The sequence below is a fragment of the Rattus norvegicus genome, chromosome 9, assembly GCF_021556685.1.
Source record: "Rattus norvegicus strain SHRSP/BbbUtx chromosome 9, alternate assembly SHRSP_T2T, whole genome shotgun sequence".
Classification (NCBI taxonomy): Eukaryota; Metazoa; Chordata; class Mammalia; order Rodentia; family Muridae; genus Rattus; species Rattus norvegicus.
Genome location: NC_141542.1, coordinates 126,571,800 through 126,594,022, shown reverse-complemented (window position 1 = coordinate 126,594,022; position 22,223 = coordinate 126,571,800). Strand labels below are relative to the sequence as shown.

The following is a 22,223-nucleotide window of genomic DNA, read 5'->3' as shown; positions in this document are numbered from 1 at the left end:
TTTTTTTAATGGAGTGTGCTGGATGTCTCTACAGTTTTGTTCAGATGACTGCAGAACCTGGAAAAGCTGTTGCTGCTGTTGATGCATAACACACTGCTATTATTGGTCTTTTTATATAAATATAAATATATATATACAGATATGTAATTTGAATTTTTTGAAACTTTAGCTGTGCTGTCAACTTTGGAAAAAAGTATCCCCGTTTACTGTGTTGAGTTGGCACTGTACAGAAATTAACAGCCATATTGGTCTAAAAATGTTGAACTTAAGTTTTTTCCATTTGTACAGGGGTAACACACTGTATTAAATATGTAAGGTCTTAAAAAAAAAGGATTTACCTGTGCTTTTTGTATTTTTCTGCAGGGGTTTCCTTTATGCTTGAGCTTCCTTTAGAGATTCCACTACATGCCTCTGATGTTAGCAGGCATTCAGCAGCATCAACCACCCAAGAGGAAGAAAACAGAAGTCTCTGTCTTGCCCTTCATCACAGCTTGCATTGATTTAACTAGTGGGTACCTTGGCTGTTCCTCACACCCATTATTTCTGAGAACAGTTAAGCTAGAAAAGCTTCCAGAATCTAAATTTTAAAATAAAAAGGACATCTTCCAAGAAGAGGTGTTTGGAAGCAATGCATTGATTGCAAATCCTTGTCAGTGGCTGAAGGAAACATAAAAACTTCTAGATTAATTTTGTAAATTGCATTTTCAAAAGGTTTTGGGACCTTCTCTTTAAAAAGGAAGTATGTTCCATGCTATACATGTTAAAACTTTATACTATACATGAAGATAATTTATTTCTTTCCTTGAATTCTTGTTGCTTTTTTTAACCGTCATTTTCTAAAAACACCAGCCCACCTAAACATAGTAATTTTTCTGTTATGTTGACCATACTACATCAAAAATCAAAACTTGATTCACAACTATGTACTATGTAGTCTGACAGTATAGGCAAGGGATGGGGCTGGAGCTCAGGGATAACCAAGGCCCCTCATCTGATATTCAGCACACACACACACACACACACACACACACACACACACACAAACACACACACACACACACACACACACAAAAGGCAGCAAGAAACACTATCTTTTGTCTCCAAGAATCACACTTAACTAGCACAAGATGCACAACAACTGAGTATCAAAGGATGAAGATCAAGTTACCAAGACACTACAAATAAGATGTGGCTATTCTTGTATCTGGTATATCCTTCAAAACTAATCATAAGAGACAAAGAGAGCACCACATAGTTTAAAAGGGAACAAGACAACAAGAAGACATAACAAGTGTGAATATTTATGCACCAAATGCCAAAGCCCCCAATTGTATAAGCAAACAGTAAATCCATAAAAGACCATATAGGTCCTGATACAATAATAATTAATGACTTCAATTCCCCAGTCTTCTGTGAGAGTAGATCTTTCAAGCTAAAATTCAGCAAGGAAAATTCAAGGTTAAATTACACTGTAAACCAACTAAACTTAATACCTATATATAGAGCATTCCAACCAACACATAAAGCAGAACATACACATGCTTCTCAGAAGCACATAGAACCTTATCCAACATTGATCACATGGGCCACAAAGGAAATCCTAACAAGTAACAATAAAAAAGGCAACATAACTCCTTGTACCCTATCAGATCACAATATAAAACATTAGAAATCAGCAGCAAAAGAGACCATTTAAGTACACAGAGGAGTGGAGACAGGACAATACACTTTTGAATGAACCAATGTGTCACTCAAAACACTGTAGAGGAAATTCAAAAATTCTTACAGCCAAATGAAAATGAGAGTAAATCTGCCAGAACCTTGGGAATGCAGTCAAGATAGCCCAAAGAGTAAAGTTTCTATCAAGTGCTCATTTCCTCAAAGAGAGAGATTCCAAGTAAACAACCTAATAATGCACCTCACGGCTCTAGCAGATGACAAGACATAGCAGGCTAAGGTAGGAGTTAATGAATTGGAGACTGAAAGAACAGTATATAGAAACAAACAAAGTAGGTGCTTTGAAAAAATTAATAATATTGACAAATCTTTACCCCCCAAAAAGAAAGACCCAAACAAAATACAATATAAAACAAATAAAAAAATCAAAACACAAAGATTAAAGGGGATGTTATAATTAATGCTGATGAAATCCAGAACATTATTAGGGAACACTCTGAAAACCTGTAGTTCAAAAAAGTTGAAAAACCTAGAGGAAAAAATGAGTGTGTTTCTAAATGCCTGTGACAAACCAAAATTAAAGGCATCAGAATAAATAACTTATACAGACTCATGAGAAGCAATGAGGCTTGTCTATAGGGGCCAGTGAGATGGCTCAGCAGGTAAAGGTCACATATGTCTAATGACCTGAGTTCAATCCCTGGAACCTACCTAAAGTGGGAAGGAAGGAACCAACCTGATGGAGCTGTCTTATGATCTCCACATGTGTCATGGCACACACATACACACACACACACACACACACACACACACACACACACACACACACACACTAAAAAGAACTGAATCCAGTCAGCTAGATCTAACCACATGACTAAATAGAGCTTCCCATGTGTTAAGATGCTGTGAGAGCATTCCTTGTACCAAGCAGTAGACATATCTGAGGTGTTTAATCATCCCAAAGGACTCAAAAGCAGAAAAACAAATTGTATCACTGATTTATCATGAGCTCTGTTCTCTCATTTCAAGCTCCTGGACTTAGGTAGAGTATGAAGAACTCAGACACACTCCAGGTTCAGGACTAGCCCCACCACTGAAAACCAGCAGAACCATCACATCAACTACTTTACCAGGTATTTCTCCTCATCTTTGAAACGGAGTGTAGCACCTGGCACATACGTGACTATAATGATTAAATCAGTAGAGCAAACACCCACTGTGCCTGAGCACACATTCTTTTGGAACATTTTGGATTTTCTGCTCTGGCCATTACACAATAACCAACTTCATGCACTACTATCTGATAACCCGGTTCTATGACTTGGAGAGTCTAGTGAAAATAAAAAGCCAAAGTCTCTGATTATAAAATCATTCAAGCTTTCAAGACATGGACCCTTGTCAGGTTCCACGGGTTGCGTATCTGACACCAGCTCCTCCCCTTTGCTGGGTCAAAATCATCTCTCCATTTCTGTCCCAGGGTTTCTTTGAGAACATGAGTGATTATGACCTAGAGGTCAAGGTTGGAAGGAAGCCAATGAGTAAACATCGCCATCTGCTCTCACATGGATTGACAATTTAGAGGACTTGTATAGGAGTTCTCAGTCAAGTAGAGTCAGCCATGCACAGCCACAACAAGCCTGCTGATGTCAGGGATCAATTTCCCTTAACTTTCTGACCTGCACGCAGGTTTTGGTCTTAAACACTGTCTTGGGCTTAGACAGACATACTATGGCCAACTACCATATGTACTTCTCATCAACCTCATCAACATGCTCTTTGTCCCCTTCTGTATTGCAAGAGCCAGTGACCAAAGAAGAGTAGTAAGGATCAAATTCTCACTGTAAGAGTGAAGAAGAAAACAAAATGTTCATCCTCTCTTCAGGTATAAACACCCTTTGCTTCAAAGTCATATACTCATTTTGTCTCTATCCCAGACATTCCATTTATTGAAGTTCTGTTTTCTCTGACATCCAGTTGGCCTTGATCCTATAATAATCTCACTGGAAAAGAAAGCATGATCATGACTCAGGCTCTGAATAGGGCAGGAGAGCAAGATTCATGATCTTACCAATAATACAGTAAACTAATTTAAAGGAAGTAAAGTACTCTCAAGACAGCGCTTTAAAAGAATAAAGGACAATTGGATCCTTGACCAGCTGAGAACCTCATTCTGATAGCTATTAAAAATTTATAAATCCTACTTGCTTTATATCCTGTGTTAGAGGATTGTACTTTTCTTTCTCAAAATAGAATTCTTTATCTTATGTCTTTAATTCCTCAACACGGTTACCCAACAACGTGTCTCAGAAACAACATTAGAGCAGGAAAACTACACCAAACTCATCTGCCAGTTCAGGTCCAGCTACCTGCTGGACGTCTACCCTCAGACACATTTCATTAAAAGTTCAATTCAGCAAATCTAACCTGAGTCTCCCCTAGATCATTAGGTTTTTCTACACCACTGGTCATCAGGCTGACCACTTTGGACCTGAGCAATTATCACAAGGCTTCTCCCTGAAGAAAACTGACCTTTGGTCCCTTCTCAGCTCTTTAGCTAGAGGTCTTCTGGGATCTTTGCTGAAGTGTTTATTGGTATGGCCTCGTGTGGGTCTTGTGCAGGTGACCCTACTGTTAATAGTTCATGGCTACAGCATCCCTGTCATATCTAGAAGGTACTACATGTTTTTAACATATAAAACCGGATTATTTACTTTTGCCTAACTATAACATATATGTGATAGAAACATACAAAATAAGAGAGATACATGTTAAAGCAATACTAACCATCAGTTTATACACTAGCTGGACAACAAACAAGACGTTTGGGGACACATTGTAAGTGTATGTAGAAATATCCAACTAATTAAACCTTCCTGCAATAACCTACCTTTAAACAGGAAATTCCTTGTCTAGGAATTTATCTTTTAGATACATTGAAATGACTACTCTGTTTTGAATGTATAAGATATTTACCAAAGCACTATTTGACTTAGCAAAAGTTTGAAAACAACCTGTCAATAGATGACTGACTAAATCAATTTTAATATATTTATCCAATGAAATATTCTGTTGCCATAAAATTTGGTAAGATTTTTTGTAACAATATGTAATAGTTTTAAAAGCTAAGTGTTTTTAAACCACAAGGTGTTTTAAGGGGAGAGTATTTTATCATCTGCCTGAAGAAGATGAATATATTCACACATGTCTGTTTGCACATAATTAGATAATTCTGGAAGCACATTATCAAAACTAATAGCACAGTTTGTTTCTGAGGAAGAAGGCTAGATGTTGAAGAACAAAATGGAATGTGGATTTTCACTACATGCCTTCTGTAGCTTTTGAAGTATATGAATATATGCTCTAATTCAAAATAAAAACAGAAGGTTCTGGAGAGATGGCTTGGTGCTTAAGAGCATTGACTCCTCTTCCAGAGGTCCAAAGTTCAATTCCCAGCAACCACATGGTGGCTTACAACTATCTGTCAGCTCTCTTCTGGTGTATCTAAAGATAGTGATAGTGTACTCATATAAAATAAACAAATAAAACTTAAAGAAAAACAAGGCTGAGGAGATGACGTAGTTCATAAGAGCATTTGCTGTGGGAACAGGAAGACCTAAATTCAAATCCCTAGTGACCATACACAAAGCCTGCAACTCCAGTGCACTGGGGGACAGAGGCAGGAGGATCAAAAAACTTGGTGGCCACCAGCTTAGCTCCAGATTCATGAGAGACCTTGTCCTCAGAGGAGTAAAATGGAGTGGACACCAGACATCTTCCCCAGTTTCTATGCACATGGATGCCCACATATACAACACACACACACACACACACACACACACACACACACAAGCACGTATGCACACACTTTTTTTTTAAAGACAGAGTCACACTATATAGTCCTAGCTGGGCTCAAACCCAGAAATATACCTGTTTCTGTCTTGCTAGTGCTAAGATTAAAGGGACACTGCCACACCCATGAATTATTTTTTTTATTTTAGTAAGGAAGATGGGTTGGCAAATCCTTTATGTCTTACTTTTAGATTTGGGGGATCCCTAAAACAATCATGAAATTTTTGCATTTTTCATTTGAATCTGAAGAGAATAAAGGCTGAAAGGGCCAGGAAAGGTTTAAGCAACATGGCATCAGGGAGGAATCTGAAATCATGTAAGATGGACTTCATAAAATCCTGAGGAAACATGAGAAAATAACAATGTGACTGTTAAGTAAGTCGTTGTCTAAATAGCTCTAGCAAGAAGGCACTGCCGTGTGGCTCTCTTTAAAGTGTCCTTGGGACTGAGGCACCTTTACCAGTGGCTCCTCAAATGTTCTTTCCTCTGCAAGCTGCTTCCATTCTCCATCCCTGGCCCTGTCAAAGCTCAATGGTGGCTTGGCCCACACAGCTGTGCTAGTTCTTTATAATCATATAGCAAGAGCCCAAGCTCTGAGACAGTCTACTGTCCCCTCACAAACACATAACATTAACACAGTCTTTATAAAACTAGACATAAACATGCACAGTGCAGTGATCACATGACAAGCAAAGAAATACCTGCAATTCCCCACCTCGGGACTCCTGAAGATAGTTAGTTCTCTTACCACACTTCACGTAAGCAGTGTCCAAGACCGCAAGACCGAGTCAGCTCACCCACTCTCAATGCAGAGAAAAATCTGCCTCCTTCATATAAAAGTCTGCTGGGAATGGGACTAGAGAGAGACAGCTCAATGGTTAAGAGTACTGGAGGCTCTTCCAGGGAACCTTGGGTTCAGTTCCCAGCACCCACCTGGAAGCTCACAGACATCTGTAACTCCTGTCCCAGGAGACTGCAGTTCCAGAGGTTCTGATGCCCTATTCTGGCCCCCATGAGCAGTACATGTATGTGGTACACTGACATACATGCAGGCAAAACAACCATACATATGACATAAATAAAAATTAAGGCTTAAATTTTTTAAAGAATAAAATAAATTTAAAAATATGCTGTGTTAGAAGAGTAGAGTAGAGGCCAGCCATGAGCACATGAAGAAGCAGCCCCTTTTATAATGTCTGGCACACCTGGCTGTTGCCAGGTAACTGTGGGGCAGAGCATACCTGGCTGTTGCCAGGTAACTGTGGGGGTGGAGCTTAGACAGAATGCTAACACAGGGTAAATCATCCTTGTTGTAAGAAAGATTTAAAATTGCCAGCGTTGGGAGTCAGAGGAGAATCTGGGAGGAGTTAGGGGAAGAGAAAGAATATGATCAAAATATGTCATATGAAATGCTCAAAGATAAATAAAAAACCAAAATACTAAAAAAAAATGTTGTGTTCTATCTGTGTGGAAATTTTGTGGTACACATGTAACTTAATGGTTCGGGAGGGAGTGTCCATACATCTTTGGGCTACTTGTATGTAATGAAAACGGCCAAGAATATAGTTTTTGTACATAATACTTAGGAGGTAGACTCTAGAAATTTGAACTCAACAACTCACTACAGTTCAACATTCATTTATAATTATAAAGCAGAGGGTAAGAAGCCAGACAGTGGTGACTCGTGCCATTAATCCCAGCACTCAGGAAGCAGAGAAAGGTGGATCTCTATGAGTTCAAGGCCAAGCTGGTCTACAAAGGGAGTTCCAGAACAGCCAGGGCAGTTACACAGTGGAACCCTGTCTCAAAAACCAGAAAGAAAAAGAAAGAGAGAGAGAGAGAGAGAGAGAGAGAGAGAGAGAGAGAGAGAGAGAGAGAGAGAGAGCGCAGAGGATCAGTGACAGAATAAAGCAGGAATAACGCTTCAGATATTTAAGCATTAAAGACTGGGATAGCTATTTCTCTTGGACTTGGGGGAACTGCACTGGTTTCCCATGTAAGTGAGCATAGTGAAGGCCCTTGCACACGTGTTAAGAACTACTCAGTGTGCACCCCAACCTCGGTCGTCCAAGTCTGCAGCCACAGCTCTCCTGATAAGGGAATCTACTTGGCCAATCCTCTCTTACGAAACCCAATTTCAGTTACTCTTAACACTTAGAAGACATAAGTAATAGTTCTAATGTGAAATCTAAAATTTAGAGGCAGTGAAATGTTTTGCTCTACCTCCCTCATTTGCAATATAATAATATTCATTCTTACTCCAAGGGGTCCTTCTGAAGATCAGATGATATAATGATCTATACACTTTTCAAATGTCCCCTCTCGGAGGACCTTTCTCCAGTGGCCATGCGACCTTGAGTAACCATAGCCAAAACTGCTGAACCATAAAAGACCTCAAAGGACCCCCTACTAAGACTGGGGAATTGGGCAAACCTAAGCTTTTAATCTAGTAATCAAAATTAAAGCTATCAAAAACCATGGTTAAGAAATTAACGTATTGAGGTTCTGCTGATACGTCTAGACAGTGTGCCTGTATTCAATCAACATAAACAAATTTCCTAGGAAGAAGGAAAGGTTTATTGGTACACCCAAACCTCTAGCATCTGACAAGTAAAAAGAGCCAAATTTCACGTCCCCCCCCACCTTGGAAAGATGCCCCACAGATACTTAATAACACGCTCTGTCTCTCTTCAATCATACTAGTATATGCAAACTCACCTTCACAGTCCGTTTTAATTACAGGAGTGCCACATAGAACACGGGGACTCACTGCAACATGTTCATTGCCCTGTGTTGCATCGATCAGTCTGCACAGCAAGTGTACTTATAGGATATTCGTTAATTCTTAGTCTTGAGATTTCTACAGGTTCAGCTGAAACCGGAAGCAGGTGCCCCTTACTGGGAGGTGGTGTGAAAATCTTGGGAACACCAAGGCCATACTAGTCTATGCTGCATTCCATAGGACTCCAATTATGGAAATAGATTCACATGTTTTGGTTATATTAGTGGCCCCAGTTCTTTTTCAAATGAAACCTAACGCATTTGTGAAGGTTAGGGCTGATCTAACACTTTGAAACTTTCTTTTATATCAGGTAGAGAAAGGGACTGCCATCTCACTGTGCACTCTCAAAACTTTGCTAAGGTAGAAATTCAATATGTTGAGGCTATTTAACTCTTCAAAGCCTCAGCTTCTGCGAATTAAATAACTTCAGGGGGAAACATTTTCAAAGCCTTTTTTTTTCTTCTAAATCAAAAGCAATTTAAGAAATCCCAAGCTACCCAAGGCCAGAGGTAGTAAAATATAATTACTTGATAGATACACTATTGTCTTAGACAGCAGATAAGAAGCCAAGTAAAATGTCAGTGTAGAAATAAAGAGACAAATTGTAGATAAAGCTGAAGGACTTCAGAAGACCAAACAATAGGAAATTATTAGAATTGAGTAGTGGCGTTAAGCAACAAGGGCAACTTAGGTGATATATATGAAGTTAGATGCCCTGAGGAAAGAAAATCTAATTGAAGTGGTGTGCAGGTGTCTAAAAAGAAAGCAATTTTGATCAGCCACCAAAAAAAGTACATTTGAGCCCCAAACCAAAAAGATAAAAGACTTTCCCATTGAGGAAAAAAACATGAGACCAGACATAACCAAGATGTCTTCATTTAAGTCCTATGTGATTGTGTGGTACAGTTCATCCACTCTGGAATTCCAATGTACAATTGGACTATCTTAGCCAGACAAGCATATTCTCTCTGTCTGTCTCTCTCTCTGTCTCTCTCTCTCTCTGTCTCTCTCTCTCTCTGTCTCTCTCCTCCTCCTCCTCCTCCTCCTCCTCCTCCTCTTCTTCCTCCTCCTCCTCTTCTTCCTCCTCCTCCTCTTCTTCCTCCTCCTCTTCTTCCTCCTCCTCCTCTTCCTCCTCCTCCTCCTCCTCCTCCTCCTCCTCCTCCTCCTCCTCCTCCTCCTCCTCCTCCTCCTCCTTCTTCTTCTTCTTCTTCTTCTTCTTCTTCTTCTTCTTCTTGCTGCTGCTGCTGCTGCTGCTGCTGTCTTTGGTTTTGTTGTTTTGGGGTTTTTTTTGTTTTGTTTTGAGAAGGGTTTCTCTGTGTAGCCCTGGCTGTACTAGAACTTGCTCTGTAGACCAGGCTGGCCTCAAACTCAGAGACTTTGACAATTCTTTTGACGATTTTTCCCCCTCCCCTTCCTCTCTCCCACCCAGGTCCCTCCCCCTTTCTGCCTCCCATGATTATTTGGTTCCCCTTCTAAATGGGATTGAACTATAGTGTGAAAAAAGTTAATTGTTTCTCACTTGGATTATACTTCACAAATATTTAGACAACTCAAGTTGTTTCTGTACTCTAAGGGAGGCAGGTCAAGCTAGAAAGGACAACTGTAAATTTCCAAAAGAAAAAAAAAGCCAAAATGTCTCTCTGCTTGCCACTAAACTCATGAAATTCCAAGGGTAAAAGAAACTAGATAGGCCCCCTAAACTGAATGTCCCTCTTTTCTTTTCTTTTTTTTTCTTTTTTTCGGAGCTGGGGACCGAACCCAGGGCCTTGCGCTTCCTAGGCAAGGTCTCTACCACTGAGCTAAATCCCCAACCCCATGTCCCTCTTTTCTACTTCCTGTGTGTCTCTATGTCCAACCTCCTGACTTCCTCTTACTCTCTATGGTATATTCCTATGTTCATTCCCTGTCAACTGGTTATCTGTTCTACCTCTTGATGTATGGTTGACTTTATTTATCCCTGTTTCCAATAAACAAAAATCTCTTAGATTATAAAGGTGTGTGCTAGAGCTCAGCCACACCACGACTAGAAAGAGATTTTTGCACTAAATAACACAATCTGTTCACAGTGTGATCAAATATCCTGCAACATTTTTTTCTTACATCTGTAACATTGACAATATCACATATTGCTGAAAGAAAAACTCAGGAAGCTCTGAACATCAACACTTACTTGTCCCTTACCCCTTAGAGATTCTGCTTTGCCTGGGAAATTCCTAGTCATCTGTCATTCTTCAAGCTCTCCAGAAGAATACATTAAATATCCAGAGTTGAGAGCTATTTGGCTAAATGGTGAAAACTCTAAATAAAATTTCTAAGAGCATGATCACATTTTGCCTCCATGTATGTGCTAATTGATGTTTGTCATTCTTTATGTAAACTTCAATATTAACACCTACAGTACACAAGTCCATAAAGTCTCAATGAGAGTCATCTGTCAAACTTATACTGTGTCATCCGAGTCAAAATCATAAACATTGTGTCAAGAACGATAGATCTTCAATTTTAGTGCACCTCCTTGGACTGTTAATCAATCTGAAACAACAGAACAACAAAACCTTAATAGAGAAAATGCCTCCATAAGATGGGGCTGTAGGCAAATCTGTAAGGCATTTCTTAATCAGTGATTGATGTGGGAGGGCCCAGCCCATTGTGGGTGGGGCCATCCCTAGGCTGGTGGTCTTAGGTTCTATAAGAGAGCAGGCTGAGCAAGCCATGAGGAGCAAACCAGTATGCAGCACCCCTCCATGGCCTCTGCATCAGCTCTTGCCTCAAGGTTCCTTCCCTGTTTGAGTTCTTGTCCTTACTTCCTTCAAAGATGAACAGTGATATAGAAGGGCAAGCCAAATAAACCCTTTCCTCCTCAACCTGCTGTTTGGTCATGGTGTTTCATCACAGCAAATAAAAGCCCTAACTAAGACACACACAAATCAAACACTTACTGAAAATAAACCATAAAGAAATTTATTTTAAAACAATTCTTTGGTATACATATACTTTTACTATATAACAAAAATTAAAGAAATATTGTATAATAATGTGGAGGGTTTTTTAACACAAAGAATTAAATTGTGGGGGGCTGGAGAAATGGCTCACTGACTGCTCTTCTAGAGGTCTTGAGTTCAAACCTCAGCAACCAATGGTGGTTCACAACCATCTGTAATGGGATCCGATGCCCTCTTCTGGTGTGTCCAAAGACAGTGACAGTGTACTCACAATAAGTAAGTAAATAAATAAATCTTTTAAAAAAATAATTAAATCTTGGGTGAATTTTTGATACTGAAGCATACAAAACACCTTCAATATTTTTTCAAGGTTGATAAGTAATCTGGTTTTATAATTGTTAATATTGAGGATGCCACTTTATGTAAATATGTGATATAAAATTGTGAAATGCATGTAGGATAACTTCAGAAATTGCCGAAAATTCTGTCATAGTCTCATTTAGTGTCTTTTCTCCATAAAACTCAAGTCAGCATCTCAAGCAGTAACCCTTTGTGTGAGGCACATGTGTATAGGTGTGTGTTCATGGGCATGTGCTCATGCACATGCCTGTGAGTGATAGGGTTGCGTGTGTGTGGACCAGAGGTGTCTTCAATTGCGCTCCTCTTTGTTTCTGAGTCAAGGTCTCCTATTCAACCTGGAGCTCGTTGTTCTGGCCAGGCTTTCTAGCTAATGGGCACAAGCTCCTGTCTCCACATCCCACCCCCAGAACAATGGACATTTTTAACATGACTATAAAAATGGTGCTATTAAAGTGTCAGGGAAATGCATGGCTTTGAAAAGGTATAATAAAGGAGGGAGTATGGTGATTTGAATGAGAATGGTCCATGGAGGCTCACAGGTTTGAATGCTTGGTCCAGAGTTGATGGTACTGTTCCCAAAGAATTAGGACATATGGTTTTGTTGGAGGAGGTGTGTCACAAAGGGTAGGCTTTGAGGTTTCAATAGCCCACACATCCAAGTGATAATCACTCTATCTATCTATCTATCTATCTATCTATCTATCTATCTATCTATCATCTACCTATCACTATCTGTATATCTCTCTGTCTCTTGCTTATGGATCAAGATGTAGGCTGTCAGCTACTGCTCCAGTACCATTGCTGCCTGCCGGCTGCCATGCTCCCCACCATGATGGCCATAGTCATATACCTCTGATACTGTAAGTCCCCCCCTAAACTCTTTCTCCTATATGTTGCTTTAGTCATAGTGTCTTATCACAACAACAGAAATCCAAATAAGACAAGAGGTGACCCAAATTCAAAAGGAGAAGAAACCATGAGTTCTCTCTCATATTTGGACTCAAGCCTGTAATGTGTACATATGTAGAAGAATATAGACTGGGATAAACCCTAAATACACTAGAAATACAAAGGAGATTAAAGAAGTAAAAGAGATACTGAGGGGGTAGGGGAGGGAAAGACACGTGTCACATGAAGGCAGAACAGAGACTAGGGGAGAACACAAGGACAGAAGGGAGTAGTCGAGATGAGGAGGAAGAATCTACTAATCTATGCTTCTTTTGAAAGTGACAACAGTGAGTAACAAGGATTAAATTTCCATTACTCTGGCCAGTATAAATGTCACTTCTTCAATCCTAAATTGCAGAGAACTATTTCTTAGTATCAAGCAGAAACTCGCTTCTCTAAGGGCCAGTCAAAAGATGCCCTACGTAAACCCAAAAAATAAAAGAAAAAAGAAATTGACAAACGATAGCTGACCTTCAGTGTCAACTTTACTGTAAGCAACTAAAATGTAGCTCACCAAGGACTCCTATGAGGAGCTTTCCTGGCCAGACTACGTGGAGTGGGAATACCTGCCCTACAAACTAACAGCACCTTCTAGTGATAGCCCAGATAAAAGGACAGAGAAGAAGGAGCCGATCTTTTCTGCTTGCCCTTCATGCCAGCTGGCAAGTTCCTTTATCCCACTGCTGTGGCATTCCTTCGCCAGATTTAAGATCAGTGTCTTTGGGCTTCCAACACAGACTGAAGAGGACCAGTTCTGCAGGAATCCTCCAGGCCTTCCGCACCAGATTGGGACTATTTAGACATCCAGTCTCAAGGACTGAGCAGGTCCAGACTCTTAATCTATTGAGACGGTCTTTTTTAGAATATCCAGAGAGTATGGATAATCTAATAAATCTTCTTTTAATAAACAGAAACACACAGTCAGGCAGACACACATACACAAAGTCTATCAATTCTGTTCATCTAGAAAACCCTTACAAATACAATAATACCTAATTCCTTGTATGCTAAGTCTTTAATTTAAATAAAAAAAGAAAAGTATGAGTGCCCACTGACCCTGGGTCCTGTCCGTCTGTCCCTGTCTTTCAGTCTTTCTCTTCCATTGTTCATGACTATTCTAAGTAAAGCAGAGATTTTTATCTACTGTCCTTTTAAATCTTTCAACAGCTCTGAATGCTCCTTGTAGAAAACTCTTTTTCTATTTGGGGAAAAAGAACTGGGTTTGAGACCTGACTGGCACTCTAGGTAAAACTGAAGACAAGCCTCCTCCCTCTCTGGACCTTGGCAGTGAAAGAATTGAAAGACTCTCTGCATCACAGAATTGAAAGGAAACAGCAGACGCCACACATAGTGGCAGTTGAATAATCACAAAGCTTTAGCAACATTAAAACCTTATACTTGTTGACTAAAATTTCCATTGACTCCAACACAGACCATCCCTTCCCTATATTAACCTTCAACTTTAATCAAATGTCTCCAACGTAGCATTGACACAGACTTACTGAGTTCCTATTATGTGTGAAGCACTGTGCTAGAAGCTAAAGATTCCAATGATGAGCTGAAATTGCGTGAGCTCAGCTGTGCTATTGAACACCACAGAATAGAGCAACCTTGAGACATGTTGTACACAGTAATGTCTGACATTCTTATCACCGAAGGCTTCCCTCCTCCTTTTTCTCTTTGTATTCTTTTACTTACTAGATTTCATGAATGCCAAGAGAGCAAACATGTTTTCATTTACTGAAATGGCCATGGAACGCTGTGTGCTCAGACACAAAAAATCTTCCTGCTTATCAGCCCATTTAAAAATATAGCATGATATAATGGCAAGTTATACTTCTTACTCTTAAATGGAAAAGTTGGCAGACACTCAGAACCTTTTCCCTTAACTATGTAGTTCTATCCCTACCAACAAGAGCCTGGTCCTGGCCCTAAAGTCCTAAGATCTCCCCAGTATGGTGGGGTTAAGCAGAATGTATCTAAAAGCAAAGCTTCTTTGCCTAGGCCAGGGTGAGATTCTGTGCATCCTCTGGATTCCACCATCCTCTCTGATGGGCTTTCCAAGAATCTCCTTCCCAAATTAAAGTGCAGATAGAGCTTGTCCTGTTTTCCTAGTCGTGTTCGATAAAGATGGCAGTGGAAAGAAAGGGAAAGAAACAGAGTGGTACAGGGAGTCGTGCAATATAGATCACCTCAGGAGCCAGCATGTGAAATGGTCACTTCTGATATCTTTATAGCCTTCTGAAACTTCCCCCATCATGCTGGGTTTAGCCTTGTGGTCTAGTTTATGTTCCTGAGGACTACATTGGAGACTGAGTTCATTTTTTCTGGGAGAACAAAAGCACAAATATGAGTTTCCTGAGCCGCAGTCTAATACTCTCTACCCATGAGATTTGACAAGTCAGACTGCCTCACTTGGCCTCAAGTTCCCTTATTTGCAATATAAAGAGAAGTGGATTGTTAGTCAGCTTTCCATTACTATGAAAATAAAATACCTGAGAAAATTTAACTTAAATGAAGAAGGATTTTGTATCAGTGTTTTAAGGGTTTCGATACATGGGTCCCTTGGTCCCATCACTTTGGACCTGAGATGAAGAAAGCAAATGGTTAACTAAAGATGTTCATATCATGGCAGGGATGGGGGTGGGGAGATGAATAAATGATGAGCCTTTCGATAACTTTATCCACTGATAAGTCCAAGGCCCTCATAAGTCAATCACTTCCCAAGGGCCGAATCCCTAACCACCACCATGTTAAGGACTATGCCTTCAACACTTAGCCTGCTCTAACAGTTGGTCTACATGTTCCAATGTTCCTCTCCATCCTAAAACAATCTGCTTCTGAAACATCCCGAAATAAGTTTTACAGTTTCAGCAATGTTAAAAACTGATAAATTGTTTTTAAAAATCACTGATAAAAATTATGTATGGTCAATCGTCTTTTATCACTGTGTTTCAAGAGCTGACTCCCAGCCAGAGGCAGGCTGCATCCAGGATCAATGATGTGTGGAGAAAGGGCGTCTCAGTAGGAAGTGTGACCATACTTGTACAAAATGGAATAAATAGATTCTGTGGTTCATTTAAACACTGTTCACAAAATTGATTCCCTCTTCATAATACATATATATATATATATATATATATATATATATAGAGAGAGAGAGAGAGAGAGAGAGAAGAGAGAGAGAGAACCATATAACACCCTTTGTCATGCAGGGCATTCTACCTATTGCACTGGCATTGAACTTGGCTGTTACTTGTTTAACCAACAGTATATGTAAAAATAAGATTTGTTCAAATATGAGTGAAAACATTGATTTTGTTTGATCCAGCAAGGTCTCTTTCTGCCATGACCTTATGCCACAGAAGGGCACATCTCATTAGTGACCATTTCTTCAACCAGAGTCACAGAATCAAATGACACATGTAGTGGCTGAATTTGACATGCAATCTGAACCAGAAGCATAACTACGAAGCCACAGCCACAAGAATGTAAAGTAAGAAATAAATCTTGTTAGTAAAAGCTGGAAACACTGAGGTGGCTTACTGATATCCAATAGCCCATAACAGCACCTGCTACAGCTCCCATAATGAAGCATATTAAAAGTGTGCTTGCCTGGTGACAGGCAGCTGACCCATTCGCCTGTTAGCTCTGCATCTCCCTATTAACTCCATATTAACCCTGGAACTTAACTCTTTGACCATGCCCTTCCATGTGCTGGGATTACATGTGTGCATCACCATGCCTGGCTTCAGCATTTTCTTTACATGGCTTCAGAAATTTCAGCCTCTTTTTCTTCCATTATTCCATCATCTATCTATCTTTCTTTCTACCATCTTCCTAAGGTGGAAAAATTTACAGCAGGCAGGGATGGGACTAGGACATGTGAATCATCATAGCATGTCTACTGGCACCCAAGATGGGGCATGTGAATGAGGAGAGGTATGTTAGTCAAGCTGTCAAGCATACTTAGCAGTGCCCAGGAGTCAGGTAGCTGCAGGAGGTAGAGGTGGGGTGGGGTAGGGGCTGCACAGCAACTGCCTGGATAAGGGGCCTTGGCAGTCATTCTTCATATTGATAGAATGATTCCATTTCTTCCCAATCAAAACCCAATAGGTTTTTTTTTAATGAAAATTGAAGACCTGATTTCAGAACTTATATAAAAGTTTAAAGTCTTAAGATAAAAAAAAAAACAAAGAGGAGGGGGAGAAGGAAAAGAAGGAAGCAGATCTGGCAAGATGTTTTGGTTTTACATGTAAAGACACTTGCCACCAATCCTGCCAACCTCAGTTCACTTGCTGGAACAAAATTGACCTCTGACCTCAAGATGCCCACTGTGACATGTGTGTAAACATACAAACATATAGATACACAATGAATAAATAATATGGTTTTTTTTTCCAGAGCTGAGGACCAAACCCAGGGCCTTGCGCTTGCTAGGCAAGCGCTCTACCACTGAGCTAAATCCCCAACCCAATAATATGGTTTTTAAAAGAATCAGATTTGTGAACAGACTTGATCTGATTTTAAGGCCTACAAAACTACAGTAAACACTAAATATGGAACTAGCAAAAAAAATGTAATTCAATGGACAGAGCTGAGCACAAATAGACTCAGGTATCTTTTTCAGTAGTTTTGTTTTGTTATCAAAAAGAAGGGTTTAATTAGTTGATAATTAGTGCTATTATCAACTGGTTAACACTTGAAAGAATGAACATGCCTGAGGCCCTGGGTACAATCTCAGGCACAGTAAACAAAAAAAGGAAAGAGGGAGAACAAGGAAGGAGGTCTGTTCTTCTAAACCACAAATTATCAAAATATTCAAAAAAAACTCAATTAACCACTTAACTACTAAATTGACTATGTCATTTAAGAACTTCCAAACACTTCATTGTCTAAGCACTGATTACCCTAACAAATTCTACCAAATACTTAAAGGCTTGATAGACACCAGCTTTACATGCATTCTTCAAGAAACCTGAACAGAAAGGAGTATTTTTCAACTCTTTGTATGAGGCAGTATTAACCCAGCACCAAAAACAGATAGTGAATGCAGAAATTGAGAACTAGAGACTTATATGCCTCACAAACCAAGACGCAAAAATTGTCAACCAGGAGCTGGTTAGATGTGTGAAAGTGAGTGTTGCCAAGCCCGATGACCTGAGTCTGATCCTCAGAACCCATATGATGGAAGGAGATAAGTTGTCCTCTGACCTCTACATGTAGTCTGGCACACACACACACACACACACACACACACACACACACACACACTACATAAATAAGTAAATAAATACAATTTCTAAAATCTTCAACAAAGAGGAACCTCTCATATACTGCTGATGAAGTGTAAGCTGGTGCAGCCATTTTGGTAATAAGTCTGGAGGTGTCTCAGAAAGTAGAAATAGAAATGCTATATGACCTAGCTGAGTGCATAGCATGATACTACTGAGTACATAGCAAATAGATTTGTCTTACTTAGAGTTACTACCACTGTGATGAAACACCATAACCAAAAGCAGCTTGAGGAGGAAAGGGTTTATTTTGTCACTATTCATCATCAAAAGTATCGAGGGCAGAGACTCAAGCAGGGTAGGAACCTGGAGGAAGGAGCTTATTCAACGGCCATGGAAGGGTGCTGCTTACTTGCTTGCTCCCCATAGCTTGCTCAGCCTGCTTTCTTTTTTTTTTTCCCCCATCTTTATTAAGTTGGGTATTTCTTATTTACATTTCAAATGTTATTCCCTTTCCCGGTTTCCATGCCAACATCCCCCTAACCCCTCTCCCTCCCCTTCTATAGGGGTGTTCCCCTCCCCACCCACCCCCCATTACCACCCTCCCCCCAACAAACCCATTTAATAGGGATCCAGCCTTAGCAGGACCAAGGGCTTCCCCTTCCACTGGTGCTCTTACTAGGCTATTCATTGCTACCTATGAATTTGGAGCCCAGGGTCAGTCCATATATAGTCTTTGGGTAGTGGCTTAGTCCCTGGAAGCTCTGGTTGGTTGGCATTGTTGTTCATATGGGGTCTCGAGCCCCTTCAGCTCTTTCAGTCCTTTCACTGATTCCTTCAACGGGGGTCCCGTTCTCAGTCCAGTGGTTTGCTGCTGTCAGCCTGCTTTCTTAAAGAACTCAGAGCCACCAACTCAGGGATGGCCCCAACCACAATGGGTTGGGCCCTTCTCCTCAATCACTAATTAACTGAGTGTCCCTCCTTTCGGATAACTCTAGCCTGTGTCAGGTTGTCATAAAACTACCCAGCACACTACTATAGAGATACTTGCACATACATGTTCACTGCCACTCTATGCACAGGAGAGAGGATGCCCATGGACAGATGAATGGATGAGGAGAATATGGTGCGTGTACACAAAGGATTATCCCTCCATTCACATGAAATCTGAGTAAAAAATAAATCATGAAATTTTTAGGTAAATGGATAGAACTTCTGAACACAATTATATTGAGTGGGGTAACTCAGGCCCAGAAAGGGAAGTACTGATACTATATGTTTCTCTCATAGGTGGATCCCAGCTCAAAACCTTTTGTTTTTGTGTTTAACTAGGAGCACAAGGGAAGCCAGGAAACTAAAAATGGGCTTTTTATCAAACCCTGACACTATTACTGATGTCATGTTGTGTTTGCAGACAGGAGCCTAGCATGGCTGTCCCTCTGAGAGGTTCTACCAGCAGTGGAATAAGACAGATACAGATACTCATTGGACTGAAGTTGGGAAACCCTACGAAGAGTTAGGAGAAGGATTGAAGGAGCTAAAGGGGATGAAAACGCCATAGAAAGACCAACAGTATCAACTAACCCAGACCCTGGGAGTTCCCACAGACTAAGCCACCAACCAAAGAACATACATATGTGGCCCCCAGCACATATGTAGCAGATGGCCAAAGAGCTGAAGAGTAATAATGTACCTGGTACTCTCAGCTCTAAATGGGGCGTGAAAACTAAGCTCCCCACAACCAAGACACGGGGAACAGAACAGAAGTTGCAGAAAGAATGTTAGAGCTGGAGGAGTTAGAAAAAGGATTGAAGGAGCTGAAGGGTTTGCAGCCCCTTAAGAACAATACCAACCGACCAGAGCTCCCAGGGACTAAACCATCATCCAAAGAGTACACATGGACTGACCCATGGCTCCATCTTCTGCTGCATGTGTAGCACAGGGTGGCCTTGTTGGGCACCAATGGGAGGAGAAGCCCGTGGTCCTGCCAAGGCTTGATGGCCCCCCAGACTCCCAGTTTAGGGGAATGTCAGGGCAGGGAGGCAGGAAGGGGTGGAAACAAAAAAGGAAGGAAGGAAGGAAGGAAGGAAGGAAGGAAGGAAGGAAGGAAGGAAGCAAGCAAGCAAGCAAGCAAGCAAGCAAGCAAGCTAGAGCTTAGAGTTGGCGGATAGGAAGTGCTGTGAAATGAGGTCTTTTGGAAATGACATAGCCCCTGTACTCATGACTCCACAGTTACTTGCACAAAACCTGCACATGATCAAACCAGTCCAATTCTCGGTATAGATTAGGTAGATCTCTAGGTCCATCCCTGACTGAGTAGCTAATGGCAGTTGGTAGCTGCTGGGAGGGGAACAATCTTTTTAAGGACATTCGTACTGGAAATAGATAGATAGATAGATAGATAGATAGATAGATAGATAGATAGATAGATAGATAGATAGATAGATAGATATTCATGAAGTTGAGATGAAAGGATGATGGAGATTAAGAGTTGGGGAAATGGGAAGTAGATATGATCATATTTCAATATAAACATGTATGAAACTTAAATAACAAGTATTTTTAAAGAGTCAACAAAATATTAGCAACTAACAATATACTTAAAAAGACATTATTTGGGTGGGCTCAAACCTAATTAGAAACCCATTAAAAACAGTGATTTTTTTTTATCCCCATATAACATTTTTATTGATTCTTCAGGAGTTTCACATCATGAACCCTGATCACAATCGCTTCCCGGTCCTCCCATATCCACTCCCCTTTGTTCCCCCTCCAGAAAAAAATTATAAATAAAAATAAGAAAGAATAAGACAAAGTCCAATTTGTGTTATCTGTATACTCTCTGAACCACTGTCAAACTCTCAGTGCCCTGTCCCTTAAATAGAACTGAGTCCTTCCCCTCCCATACCTTTGCCAGAAGCCATCGACTGTGGAGAGCTAACTTCAGTGTCCTTACCACACTTGGTGAAAGTTCTGCTCAATGGCTTCCTGTTTAGGCTGCTACTTTTTAGGGGGTCGTCACAAAAGCCTTCCGTGTCCCTCCCTCTCGACTGTGAGTCATCGATATCAGAACAAAAGTACTCTCCTGTTCTTCACCGTCAGCAGGAACCCAGATCATGGACCTCCACCAGTCTCTAGCAACAGCAGAGACCATAAATACACCTCCCTGCTGTACCACTGATTCAGACAAGACCCTCGGAGGCTGCTCAGACGGCAGACATCAACATAGCCTCAGGTAGCAGCATGGGCCACCCACATCAATATGGCTCCCAGCAGCAACATGGTTTACAGACATCAACATGACTTCAGGCTGCAACACTGACCATGCACTTTGTATGGCCCTTGGTGGCAACATGGGCCACAGACATCAACCCAGCCTCCAAAAGGGTGCAGCCCAGTGGGCTCTGGGCCTGGCTGGCTATTCTGCTGCAGGCCCACCCACCAGGGCAGGGTACAGGCTCCAAAAGTAGTGATTTTTTTTTATGGCAGCATAAATGAATGTCAGATGCAAATAACAAAACTTTTAACTTCTGCTATTCAGAAGGCTGAGGCAGGAGGATCAAAAGATCCAGGCTGACCTGGGCAACTCAATGGAACTGAGTTAAAATTTTCTTTTTTTAAGAACTGGGGGGGCTGGGGATTTAGCTCAGTGGTAGAGCGCTTACCTAGGAAGCGCAAGGCCCTGGGTTCAGTCCCCAGCTCCGAAAAAAAAAAAAAGAACCAAAAAAAAAAAAAAAAAAAAAAAAGAACTGGGTATGGCTCAGTGGTAGAGCTTGCCACATCAAGTTCAAGCCCCAGTTTTGTTTTGTTTTGTTTTGTTTTGTTTTGTTTTGCCTTGCTTTGTTTTAAGTAGTATGCCATTGTGGCTTTAAGCTGGAGAGCCAAGTGCAAAGACTAGACAGTGGCCCTTAGGTACTATGAGAGACTTTCATACAATGGCCAAGGTAACAGGCAGCATGGAGCAGTGCTGAATTTTTCTTCCCCAGTGTGAGCTTTTTTAAAAAGGCATTCCTCCAATGTCTATTTTATTTCACCTTCTGAGTGAGATTCAAGAATCCTCCCTTGAACGCCCTTTATTATTTAGCTTCATTGAGTCTGTGGATTGTAGCATGATGTGGTGGTTTGAATATGCTTGGCTCTTAGGAAGTGGTCTATTAGGAAGTGTGGCCTTATTGGAGGAAGTATGGCCTTGAGTGTGTCACTGTGGAGTCAGGGCTTTAGGTCTCATATATATCATTCAAGTCTGGTCAGTGTGATCCAGAGCCTCGTCCTGGCTGCTCGTGGAATCCAGTCCCCTTCTGCTGCCTGCACAAAACATGGAACCCCCAGATCCTTCTCCACCACCATGTCTGCCTGCATGATGATAACAGACTGAACCTCTGAAACTATGAGCCTTTATAAGAGATGCCTTGGTAGAGATGGCTCAGCAGT

The 22,223-nt window shown here is 40.8% G+C and overlaps 1 protein-coding gene across 5 annotated transcripts in view; it reads right to left on the bottom strand.

Moving 5' to 3' along the window:
- The window catches only part of Mettl4 (methyltransferase 4, N6-adenosine), a 122,443-nt gene that overhangs the window by 65,247 nt on the left and 34,973 nt on the right, over positions 1 to 22,223 (bottom strand). Inside the window, exon 10 of one of the 5 annotated variants that reach the window (XM_087566539.1) lies at positions 18,084 to 18,959. The exons of the other annotated variants lie outside the window; for them this stretch is intronic. The gene's annotated coding sequence lies outside the window, so the exon portion shown is untranslated. Of the gene's footprint in view, positions 1 to 18,083; positions 18,960 to 22,223 lie in introns of those variants that run through there. 5 annotated transcript variants of the gene reach the window in all.